This window comes from Olea europaea, chromosome 20 (genome assembly GCF_002742605.1).
Source record: "Olea europaea var. sylvestris chromosome 20, O_europaea_v1, whole genome shotgun sequence".
Classification (NCBI taxonomy): domain Eukaryota; kingdom Viridiplantae; phylum Streptophyta; class Magnoliopsida; order Lamiales; family Oleaceae; genus Olea; species Olea europaea.
This window is the reverse complement of record NC_036256.1, coordinates 3,834,480-3,846,437: the sequence shown is the minus strand read 5'-3', so window position 1 is coordinate 3,846,437 and position 11,958 is coordinate 3,834,480. Positions and strand designations below refer to the sequence as shown.

The following is an 11,958-nucleotide window of genomic DNA, read 5'->3' as shown; positions in this document are numbered from 1 at the left end:
CAATACATGTGACGGGAAATGTCACGTGGTATGACAAAACCAAATTCGTTCGTTTACCGTGAAACTATAATCCCTTCGTCAATATGATCCGATCAATTACGAGATATGGAGTTGTGTCAATCTCGATCATCGATCATATCTTTCACTCCACTATTAAGTCAATATAAATCGAAAACTCCTTTTCGACTTATGAGTACACCTTGGCCAAGGATTTGATCATTGACTTAATTGGATGAAACGCAGATCATAATCTCCTACTATCTAAGAGTGACGAATCCTTTATTGATCAATCACAACCTTCATACGATTCTTGACGTACCCGAACGATATCGTATTAGCTGCCCTTTTCAGAGCAACATCCAACACCGCCAAAGTATGACTGTCCTCATATAAGGTACCATGACGACCTCAAGTCAAAGGACCAATTTCACTACCGAACGTTAGAGATTAACCACCGACACTCAGATAGTTATCCATGTGGAATCTCTCGACGGGTCTCCAATATTTTGTTCTATAACAAAACATCCACATGTTCATTTAAGTGTCACCACACTTTAACTTGTGAGATCAGTTACTTATTTCACAAGTAAGAAATGCCACATGTGATGGTCTGTCCGTAATAACGATATCCGTATCTCGTTATTACTTACGACCACGGAAGATTTAAGATTCAATCAGATGTAATTTGTATCTCACAATCACAACTCCTTGTGATTAACAAATTACAATTATTTGAATCTACGGACTCTATTATTTATTTAATTATCTATTAATTAAATAATTGATCTGCCATTTAATTGCATTAATTATATATAAAAGTATTTATATCCAAAGTTGATTGGACCTAGGGCATAATACTTACAGATGGTGGGTCATGGCGATGCATGGGTTAACAAGTTACAATTTCAATACTTTGGCAATAACATAGTGAAGTTATAAATTTTAAAGAAACTACACACACTATAACATTATTTAAATTTTAATTAACATAAACTTATCAATTGTAGGGTGTTTATTTTATCCTGTAATTGAATTGATCGTATACATGTAATGTAATGATGAATAAGAGTATCGAACTTACAATAATTGATTATATTCTTACTTGGCATACATAATTAATATTTAGATTTGATTTTCTTAATTAACAGCTAAATTAAGCTCCTTTTTATGGCCATTATAAAGAGAAATTGGATAAAACCGTTGTTTTAAATAGTATTCTTTTGAAGAATGTGTGATAAAAAATTTCAAAAAAAAATATTTATGTTCACGTATTGAATATTTATTATATAAATGTGTGGTTGAAAATGAGTATAAGAAATAAAGAATTTTAATTGAAAGAGAGTCAAACAGGGGCCAAGTTAAATGCATACATTGAGACTTGGAGCAAAATTAAATCAAGCAAAGCATTAGATGTTGAATACATCACTGTTAACATACTTTAATCATCAAAAACTCATTTATAATCAAATCTTGTTTTACATTGATAATAAGTATTTCTAATATATTAATTTTCTCTCGAGATAAATAAACTATTTTTTACCCATGACATGAGTAAACATTTATGAATAATGCAAATAGATAAAAATGCTAGACAAAACTATAGTATCATAAAAGATTGCACTAAGCATAAAGACATATATTTCAATGAAAATAATGACAAACAGCTAATTGGCGAAAAATTTAAATTAACAATGAGCAATTTATTGGATTAAAGAATTCACGTGATTTCAACAAAATCCTAGTGACAAAGGGTTTAGCCTAATATGATTGAACTACGAAAATACAATAAATTGGATGAAATCATAGTGCGGATAATTTGGTAAAGAATAATACAATCCTCAATGATGAATCTCTTCAAAATCTTGAAATCATCTCTTCTTCATTGTCAAGAAATCTCCTTGTATTGCTATCAATTCTCTATGACGCGATATCTTTCTCTTAACCTAAAATTGCTTTTTATTTAGCTCTCATTAACTCAAAATTCATGCCTCGGAGAATACTAAAGTTGCCTTTAATTTTAATTTGAAAATAAATAAACACCGATTTGATCCGGTAACAACCGAGGTTGCATGTTTGGAACATGCTACCTACGACCTCCACTCCAGCCCATCAGTTTGCCCGAACAAGCTTCCCAAGCACTAAATTTCATGTTTCACTTTTTGACCCTCCAAGTTTCAAGCCTCTTGAATTTGGTCCCTTGAGTTTGAACTTTGTCAATTTAGGTCCTTGAACTTTAAAATACCTCCACATTAACCTCTGTACCGTTAAGTTCTTTCAATTTAGTCCTCTAGATTTCAACATCTTCAATTTTTGTCCTTCAAGTTCGAGAAAAGTTCAATTTAATTTCCTAAAGTTTTATTTCTTCCATTTTGGCCCCCAAACCCTCCAAATGACAAATTTGATCTCCAAAACTTGTGAAATTATCCAATCAACTCTCTTAAGCATCCAATCAAGTCCCCAACTTCTCGATACCTCTTCAATTCCTTCATTTAAGCTTCCAATTTCTTCTTTTATGCTCAATTCAACTCCATATAAAATTCTGCTCAAACAACTTTGAAATAAGTCACACGGGAGTCCATGACAAAATTATGGGTTGCCAATTCAAAATAAATTTCTTATACGATCGATATTTTGTGGGAATGACCCTAAAAAAATTTACTAATTCAAAACATACTTTTATTTTTTATTATCAAAATTATTGTTTTTTATTTTTATTTTAATTATTTTACAATAAATTTTGTGATACCATATATTACATTATGTTGTACTATATTGCACACTTTTCATCTCATGTTTCCACTGTCGCCTTAACCAATATAATGTGTTGTACACATTGTTGTCTATATATATTGTCATTTGTCGCACCACCACTATTTATACCGTTTGATGTTACAATAGCACCATCACTATCATCACCACCGTCGCTATTCTTATTGTAAAGCACTATGTTACAATCCACTATCACCATTAAAAAAACAATAGACGTCCATTACCAAAACCATTACTACGTAACACAATTTTATATTGCCATTGTCGCTATCACCAGAACTATTAGGACTGTCACCATCAACAACCACCTTGGACCTTAGCATTATCACCATAGATGAAATAGACCAAACCTACAAAATATTTCCATCACCACTTCAATGCCAAACCCAAACACATAAATGGACAAAAAAAGTCGTACAAACCATATTCGACAATTTCATATTTAAAATTCAGTTGAAGGAGAAGGAGGTGCTGCCCAAAGCTAAATCTGAAATCGGGTTGAATGAGGAGGAAGTAGTGTTGCCCTAGATCTACAATCTGGTTGAAGGAAGGAAAGATGGTGCCCATGATGGTGGTAGTTGGCTACGACGACGATGATGGCTTATAGAGTGCGGGTGGTAGATGGGCATGGCTTCATTGGTGGCACGTGGTGGTGATATAATGTTGGGTTGGCCTGAGGCCATCTCCAGCGCTACACCAAATTTTGGCATCATTTTGTATCAAATCTTGCAGCAAACCAAAATTCTTTTCCAATCATTACACCAAAATTTACACCAAATGAACAATGCTTTATTATTTTATTCATTCTTTTGCTTTTTGACAATGTATTTATTTAAAAAATTATTTATTTATTTTATAACTATATAAATTATTAAATCATAACTTCGTTAAATTAACAAATATATTGATTACTAAATTATTCACGTGTTTTATATATTATGTTAAATTGATAAAAATAATTGATTATATTATTAGTTTATGATAAACAATTACGTTAAATTTATAAAAATAATAAACTTTAATAATATAAACTTTACATTAAATTAAACTTTACGTTAAATTAAACTTTAAACATAAACTTTACGAATTAAACTTTAGTTAACTTAACAATTACATTAATTATTATTGATTATATTATTAAAAATAATAAACTTTATTAATATAATTAATAGTGTAATTAATTAAGCCCCGGTTTGGCCCCCATTTTTGGTAATGAAAATGGGGGGAATAGTGTTTTGTTGAAAAAATGAGTGGTTGAAAAAGAAGGAAAAATTTTCTATTTACGTGTAATATTATTTTATGGAAGATTGTGTGGTTGAAAATAAGAGAGAGAAAAATAGAATGTAATGTAATGTAATTTAATGGGGATCAAACAGGGGCTAAGTAATTATTATTATTATTATTATTATTATTATTATTATTATTATTATTATTATGATCATCATCATCATCGTCATTATCATTATCATTATAGAACGAAAATGACACAAATACCCTTGAACATTATCTTTGAAAAATGAAAAATAAGGGCAAAATGGACATTGCACCATTTGGTGTAAAAAATGATGTAATGAATAGTGTTGCACCATTTTGCACCAAAATTTAGTGCAATGGTGCAATGATTGAAGGAAGTTTGCACCAAATTTTGGTGCAATAGGGCATCCATTGGAGATGCCCTAATTTTGGATTGAGACTAGATTGGTGGTAGTGGTGGTGGTGGTGGTGGTGGTGGTGGTTGAGTATAGCAACTATATTGATGGTGGCAGCGAGTATGGTTGTGGTGTTTGGTATCGATGTCGATGGGTGTAGAAGAAGAAGGTGCCAATGTCGGCAGTAGTTAATGCTAATTTACGGTAGGTGTGGAATTAAAAAAAAAGGTAGTATTTGTGAAAAAAAAATTGAGATTTATTAGGAAGTATGGTGTAATAATCACATTTTTATTTTAACCAATATTAAGCCTTATTAAATTATGAAGGGATGGGGACCGAGCTGGTCATCCCTCCCAGTTTTCGCCTTGTCAAGTATTTTTGGGAGGTAGGGAGGTGACGGGACGGGGCAAGGATTATAATATTTTTATTTACCTCTACTCAGTTACTCAGATTTATATATTATTATTATTTTTTAAGTATGATTTAATTTGAAAATATAAAAATCTCTATCTCTTCTTCTTCTACATTATAAAAGAACACTAGTCTATGCTATGTGTGATGCACGAGTTGTGTATGAATTATGGTTTGGTTAGCGTATGTATTGAATATGTTTGAAAATATATGGGAAGATGGAATTATTGGCAAGGAACTAACCAGTTATACAAGTTGACCACTTGTCTTTCTTCCACAAAATGTCATTTTTCTACCAAAAGTTCCAGAATCAATAAAATTCATTAATAATGAGAATTCAAGCCATAGTTAGTCAAAGAAATACTCCACTGGACAATAAAAGCATTTCAAGCAAAAAAAGCTAGCACCATAGCAATACGTCCTTCAACAAATTATAATAGATATAAATGTATTATTGTACAGTAGAGACCTAATTCAAGGTAAAGCAGAAGTTAGAACCTGAAAATTCTAAAATTCTTCTTCAACGACTATTTTCCTTAATGAAATGTTGAGTACTCTTTAAAACACGGTTGTTCTACGACACTTAGATGTCCATTCGTGATGAGGAATTTGAGCAGTGTAACTAAACTTCAAGGCTCTTTATCGTTATACGATGCTCTGATAGATATTTCATTGACTCAACCTCTGTTGAATTCAAAAACTCCTTAACATTACTGAATACTACATCTAGTTCTGTCCAATATTGAGATTCAATATTTTTGAAATCTATAAACTTATCCTCTATACATAATATGTATGCTTCTAACAATACCCGGATTTTTCTTATCCACTTCAGAAGGAGGGATGAATATTATAAAAATGAAGCTCTCCTTCAAAGGAATCATCTTCTTTTAGAAAATCAGCCTTTTATTACATAGAATATTCTAAGCTGATGTTGTCGACTAAATAAACTAATTGTTGAATCTCAAGAAGATTAGGTAAACCAAGGTCACAAGTAAGCATATCCTGGAAGAAGTTACAAATTCACATACAAACTAACAAGTGATATCTTTACTCTTAGATTGGAAAAAAGTGTGTTATCAGTACTTCGAGAGAAGTGGACTATTAAAAATTAATAGAATGTAAAAATGTTATCTAGATTATGTACATATCTAAAGCATTTAGTCCTATGAGCAACAACTACTAAAATAGTTGTGGGAACGCAATTCTCAAGGGGTAAAAAAAAGACTCTAGCATTTAACAAGTTTGAAACAAATTGCTTCCTTGGGATAAACTATAATGCAAGATACTTACAAGATACCACCCTCCTCCATTGCCTTTCTTGTGGCAGCCACAATGGTTTTTATGTCCTTATCTCTTTCATTTAAACTAATAATTATATCTCCAGCTACTAAATCATTAATGTTCAAAACTATCAAATGAAAAAGTTGAACAGTGAATTGGGAAAAATAAAGAGTTATTCCAATTCTAGCTGCACTTTCACTGCTAAAAAAAGGATGTTTGGAACTATCCTGAACAAGATTCAATACATATGCCTGGAGATGTGAACAAAAACTTCAAAGCATTTACCATAGTACACTCAGCAACTTAACTCTAGGAGAGAATATCCAAGTCTTAATTCTTATGCTGGTGAAAATAGTTATAACTAAAGAGTAACTTAGTGAGAAACATCACTGGTAATTTGAAATGATTTTCTTTTATTAGTTACAGTTTGAGACAAAATGTTTATAAAGGTACAAAATTAATCTGTCTGTGTAAGATTTTTTTATGTATATAATGACTCATGAGATTGGTAAAATTTAAGACTGTGCATATAGTAAATAAAGGAAAAAGAAAGGTAAAAAAGTTAAGTTACGGATATGTAAAAATTAGAGGAAAAAGGAATAATGCACTAATTTCCATTAGTTTAATACTAAACAAAGTGAAAGAGGATATTCGGAATTAAATCCTCAAATGAAATGAAATTGAAAATCCAAAACTAAATTTAGTGACTAATGAATTCAAACAGCATTTTGAATTAGACTGAAATTTAAAGGGCACTCCCTCAAAATAATGGAAATACAAATAATCTTTTTTTCTTGTTAAAATAGAAGTACATTTTTTCGTGATGGATGGTCAATGAAGTTTGTAAGAAAGCCATCAACTTTAATAATTTGTGTAACTACATAATTTACTTATAACTAACGGGGAAGGAAGAAAATAAATAGAGAAGAAAGAGAAAAAGGAAATGAAGCATTTCTATTGAGACTTGAAGTTCGGAAATAGCTAATTTGTTCTAAAAAATTTTTACTTGCAATATTTAGTTAGTGAGATTTTCTGGTGAACAATACCTTGAAAGTCAATAAAAAAGCAAGAGAGAAGATAACAGCTAATCCTGCAATATTGAAAACAATAAATAGCATGCTTCAAATTTAATCATTTAAAAACTCCACAAGAATTAAATTGTTTTCCTTTCCTACATTCATTCCAAATTAAAAGTAAATATAGTATCAAAAAATTGCACAATACCCAAAAAAAAAAAAAAAAAGAATTGAGTAGTGGAGATTATAAAATAGTAACTATGATCAAAAGTAATTACAATGAAGATCGCGTAAATACGGTAAAATCGTAATGATGGACAGTTTATTTGACAAACTTCATATACATGTCATAGTGCTTTTATAATTTGAGTTCATATTCATATTCAAGATAACAAAGATAACAAAATCCAAACGCTTATTATTCAATAAATCATTTCAGTTTATCGATGTGAAATTGCAACTGGTAATTTTTGTCATTTCTGAAATCAAGTTCTCAGATTGAACAAGATTATTCCAAAAAAAAAAAAAAAAAAAAAACTTTTTACATTACCTGCAAGTAAAATATTAAATCCCCAATCCACTGAAAGCCCAGTGTTGAAATTAGGAAAAAAGCATATTGAGTTTGTTCTATTACAGTTTCTAACCACTGCTTTAAAGAAGGGGGAAATGGAACAAAAGAAACTTGCTCTATTTCAAAGTCAACAAAATAAAAATTGATGCCCCACCAAAACATAATCGTTACATATTCATTGCTTAGTATAGAAAAGCAAAATTACTGGCGAAATATCTAATCTTGAATGTGATGCGGAGAATTGCAGATGAAAGAGACAGTAGGATAAATGGAAGTGAAATAAGTTTTGTGGAAGAAAGAATCGGGTTGTGGTTTCAGTTGTTTGGGAGAGAGTGAAGATGGCAGAGCTTTGGAGAGAAGGGCGGACAGAGGAGAAAGGCTAGAATTCAATTGGAACGAGGTGTAATTGATCCTCTTTTTACAGAACCAGTTTGTGAACAGTAGACAAACCAGTTTAGGTGTGAAACAGAGGGTGCACAAATGAACAGTAAACCCTCATCCTCTCTTTTAATATAGTAGTTTATGAAGATTCCATAATACCTCCGTTATTATGGAGGCTCAAGCAAATACCTCCGTTATTATGGAGACTCGTGCTTTTGAGCCTCCATAATAACAAAGGCATTTGGAGGCATTATATGGAGGCATTATGGAGGCTCATATAATAACGGAGGCTCAAGCATTGAGCCTCCGTAATTACGGAATTTCAACACTTTCGAGCTAAATGCCTCCGTAATTACGGAGGTGCAAATTTCATATTTTTTCTTTCTTTTTCCTTCATTGACTCTCAAAAAAACAATTTAATTTCATTTAATTAACTTAGGTTTTTTAATAGATGTGATTCCTAAAATAAATATATAAAATATAGATCAATTTTTTTATATATATACAGAGATTATATAAATCATTCAAATGAACAGAAATGTAAATAAATGAAAGATATATTAACCACATTTCCAATCGTAACCTTTTGAGTGCAATCAAATAATGTGTGAAACGTGTTAGATAAAATAGTCACTCGCGTCGATAGTTCAATAATTTTTTTCTCCTTACTTTTGTTTTTGGGAAGAGTAAGATCAGACTTTTTCGGTAACATATTATCCATTTTTCCAACCAATGTTAACCTATTCTGCTATTTCTACACCCAACTCTATTTTCTCTCTTATTTACTAACATATTCCATCCACATTTCAATGATTCTCAAATATCTAAAATTAAACAATACAACACCATTCCTTTATTGGAACTCCTTAATTGAAATATAATGTTTATAAGAAATTTGCATACACATTATGGAAATAGATACATTGTTTCACCAAAACATATGTTTTATATTCATTTATATAGAAACCACCATATGCGTATATTTCATTTTATTTTTTTTAATATTTTGATACGGATCCATTGCATACCCAAAAAAAAAAAAACATTAACAACAAAAATTCGAAATGAAACCAATTCACACAAAACGCAGGAAAAAATCAATCAAGCTCCGTTAAATGAAATTGAGTTGTTGGCCACAAATTTCAATAAAAACAAGAATAAGAACTAAAATCAGAACAACCAGATCTCAATCAATCCATACAAAATATACAATAAATAATTTGTGTGGTAAAATGGAGAGAACAGACAGTAGCGTCTGAAAATGGAGAAGAAAAAAGAAAGATTCATCTAAATTGAGGACAAGTTGGTGCATCACTGTAGCCTGCACCTTTTTTTTTTTTTGGCCGTAGACGACGTCATTTTTGCTCTAGAGATGAACAAAAAAATTTGTTCTGAAATGAAAAAATCTACCGTTCTTTCTATAGTAGTGAAACATTCCCCTTTTTATATAGTAGTGAAAGTTAGTTACTATTCATATGCGTCATGCTACCATCTTGCTAATGTCATATTTTAATACTAAGGCCCGTTTGTTTTTCATTTATGTGAAAATAAGAATGAAAAAATATATTCGTTATGGGCCTCATATAAGAGATAGAAATTCAAATATGGTGATTTGATGTGATAGATGACGATCATATTTTTCATTTTAATGAGAAAAGAATGAAAATGGCTAAATTTATCCCTTTTTATTTTATCTCAAGCATGGCATTATTGCTTTTTGGTGCTGAAAGCAGGGTTCTTCCTTGAGTTCCTTCTTTCATCTCATTTCTTCTTCTCTTTTCTATTCCTTATAACCATGATTTTGTCTCTATGTTGTGTAATTTCTCCACTTTTTGGTGCTGACCATCCTAAAAGTTCTAATCCTCTATTTTTTATTTTCTTATTATTTTTGCAAAGGTTTGAAGTTTTCATAGATCAATCCAAAGAATTTGTGAAACAAGGTTCTGTGGTAAGTAAATATAGATTTCTGCCATGAATTGAAGGTATGGTGGTTCAATTTTACTGTATGGTTTCAGATTTGCAAGATTTTTTTATTCTGAAATGAAACTTTAACTTGTGAATTTCATGGATTCAGTTCTTTCGCACATGATTTCATGCTTATGAAAGTTCAGCTCTTTTACCGTCTTCATTAAGACATGCCTCTAAATAGTTGTATTTGATGGGAACTTTCTTAATATGAAGTTCTTAGCTCAAAATAATTGAACTAGTTTATGCATCTCAAGCTGTCTATTTGACATTCATCAGTGGCTGTTAATAGTTGTTATTATACGACATATCTATACATGATTCTTTGCTTTTGAATATTCTTGAGTTTTGACTCTCTCTCTACAAATTCACTTTGTGTCGAAATGGGGTTTACTAATCCACTGTCTTTGATTTATTTTTCTTTATCTTTTTCCTGTAATTTTTTTTTTAAATAACTTATATGTTGCTTACTCCGCAGGGCTGGTCATTTTCTGATGTAATGTTTGTTACTAAGCACAATATGGAAAATTCTGTTGCATCTGTTTGGTAGCAGTTAGAGCATGTTTCTGACGCTTTTTCTATAAGTAAAATACTATAAATAAATTTTGATAATTTTAGTCACCTTTCATTTTAATCATATGTATTATGTGCTCATTTCACTTTCCCTGCGGTCAACAATAGGCATTTGACAAAGAGATTGGATTTGGATTGAATGGTGGATGAGCCGAGGCAAGCACCAATGCTTATTGTAAATGATGTATTACATATCTTGTTTTTGTCATGATAATTTTACTTTTGCAATTACACATGCTACAATGGCTTTTTAAATCGTATGGTTCATACATTTATGGTTTCTTCAGATTCAAAGATTAACTTCTGCTTTGATGAAATTTAATAATATGAATGTATCATTAAGATTCTTTGAGCATTGACTACAATGAGAGAAACATCTTGGAGTTTTCAATGGTTAACTTCCGCTTGGATGAAATAAAAACTATAACATTCAAATTTAATAGTATGAAGATGTCGTTGAGATTGTTTGAGCATTGACTACAATAAGAGAAACATCTTAGAGTTTTCAATGGTTAACTTCCGCTTGGATGAAATAAAAAACTATCACATTCGTATTTAATAATATGAAGATATCATTAAGATTCTTTGAGCATTGACTACAATGGGAGAAACATTTTAGAGTTTTCATTGATGCCTCTTACCTGAACCAACAAGGAAAAAACTAAAGAATATTTAAAAGAAAACACTACAGAAACAAAAAGAAGAAAAATAGGTAAATGTCGAAAATATCATTAGCTGCACTACATCAATTGAACCTCAAAACATTTTATAAGCTTTGTGCATGACATGATTTTAATATTCAATCTCATTAGTTCTCAAATATTGGGCAGATTTCTCTGAAGTGAAAGAAGATCAAAAGTCTTGACAATTCAAAAGATTCATTAACTTTCTCTTTGTCGTTTAATTGCGTGTGAGCATAGATTGAGTTACAAACCTATGATGCTCATCTGTGTTCATATGTTTGCTGAACTTTGGGGTTTCTTAGTGTGGAAGTTCAATGGATGAAAATAACAATTACTACACAACTTGCATCAAAGCAAATGTATTCTCTTTGATCGATACTATTACTAATATTATGCAGGTAAGCAAGGTTAGATCTAATCTTAATCATATTGTTTATGACATTAATTTAATTCATGAGATGGTATCCTGCTTGGTAAGCTCTCACAGTGCTTTAAGTTCAATTGATTTGTTTAATAGTATCACCATAATCAATGTTGCTTACTATTATGCTCTGGGGTTGAGGACGAGTTTTTAAAATACATTTTACTTTTCCATTTTTAGGTTTTGCATTTCCAGTCTTTCTTTGTTTTCCTTAATTTCTATCTACTCATATTCA

General features: G+C 30.8%; 1 long non-coding RNA gene across 1 annotated transcript; it reads left to right on the top strand.

The window, feature by feature from the left end:
• Positions 1 to 9,795: 9,795 nt before the first annotated feature.
• Positions 9,796 to 10,899, top strand: LOC111369438. The gene is made up of 2 exons (XR_002698130.1): positions 9,796 to 10,029; positions 10,525 to 10,899. It is a non-coding gene; the product is annotated as an uncharacterized LOC111369438 (long non-coding RNA).
• The last annotated feature ends 1,059 nt before the right edge of the window (positions 10,900 to 11,958 follow it).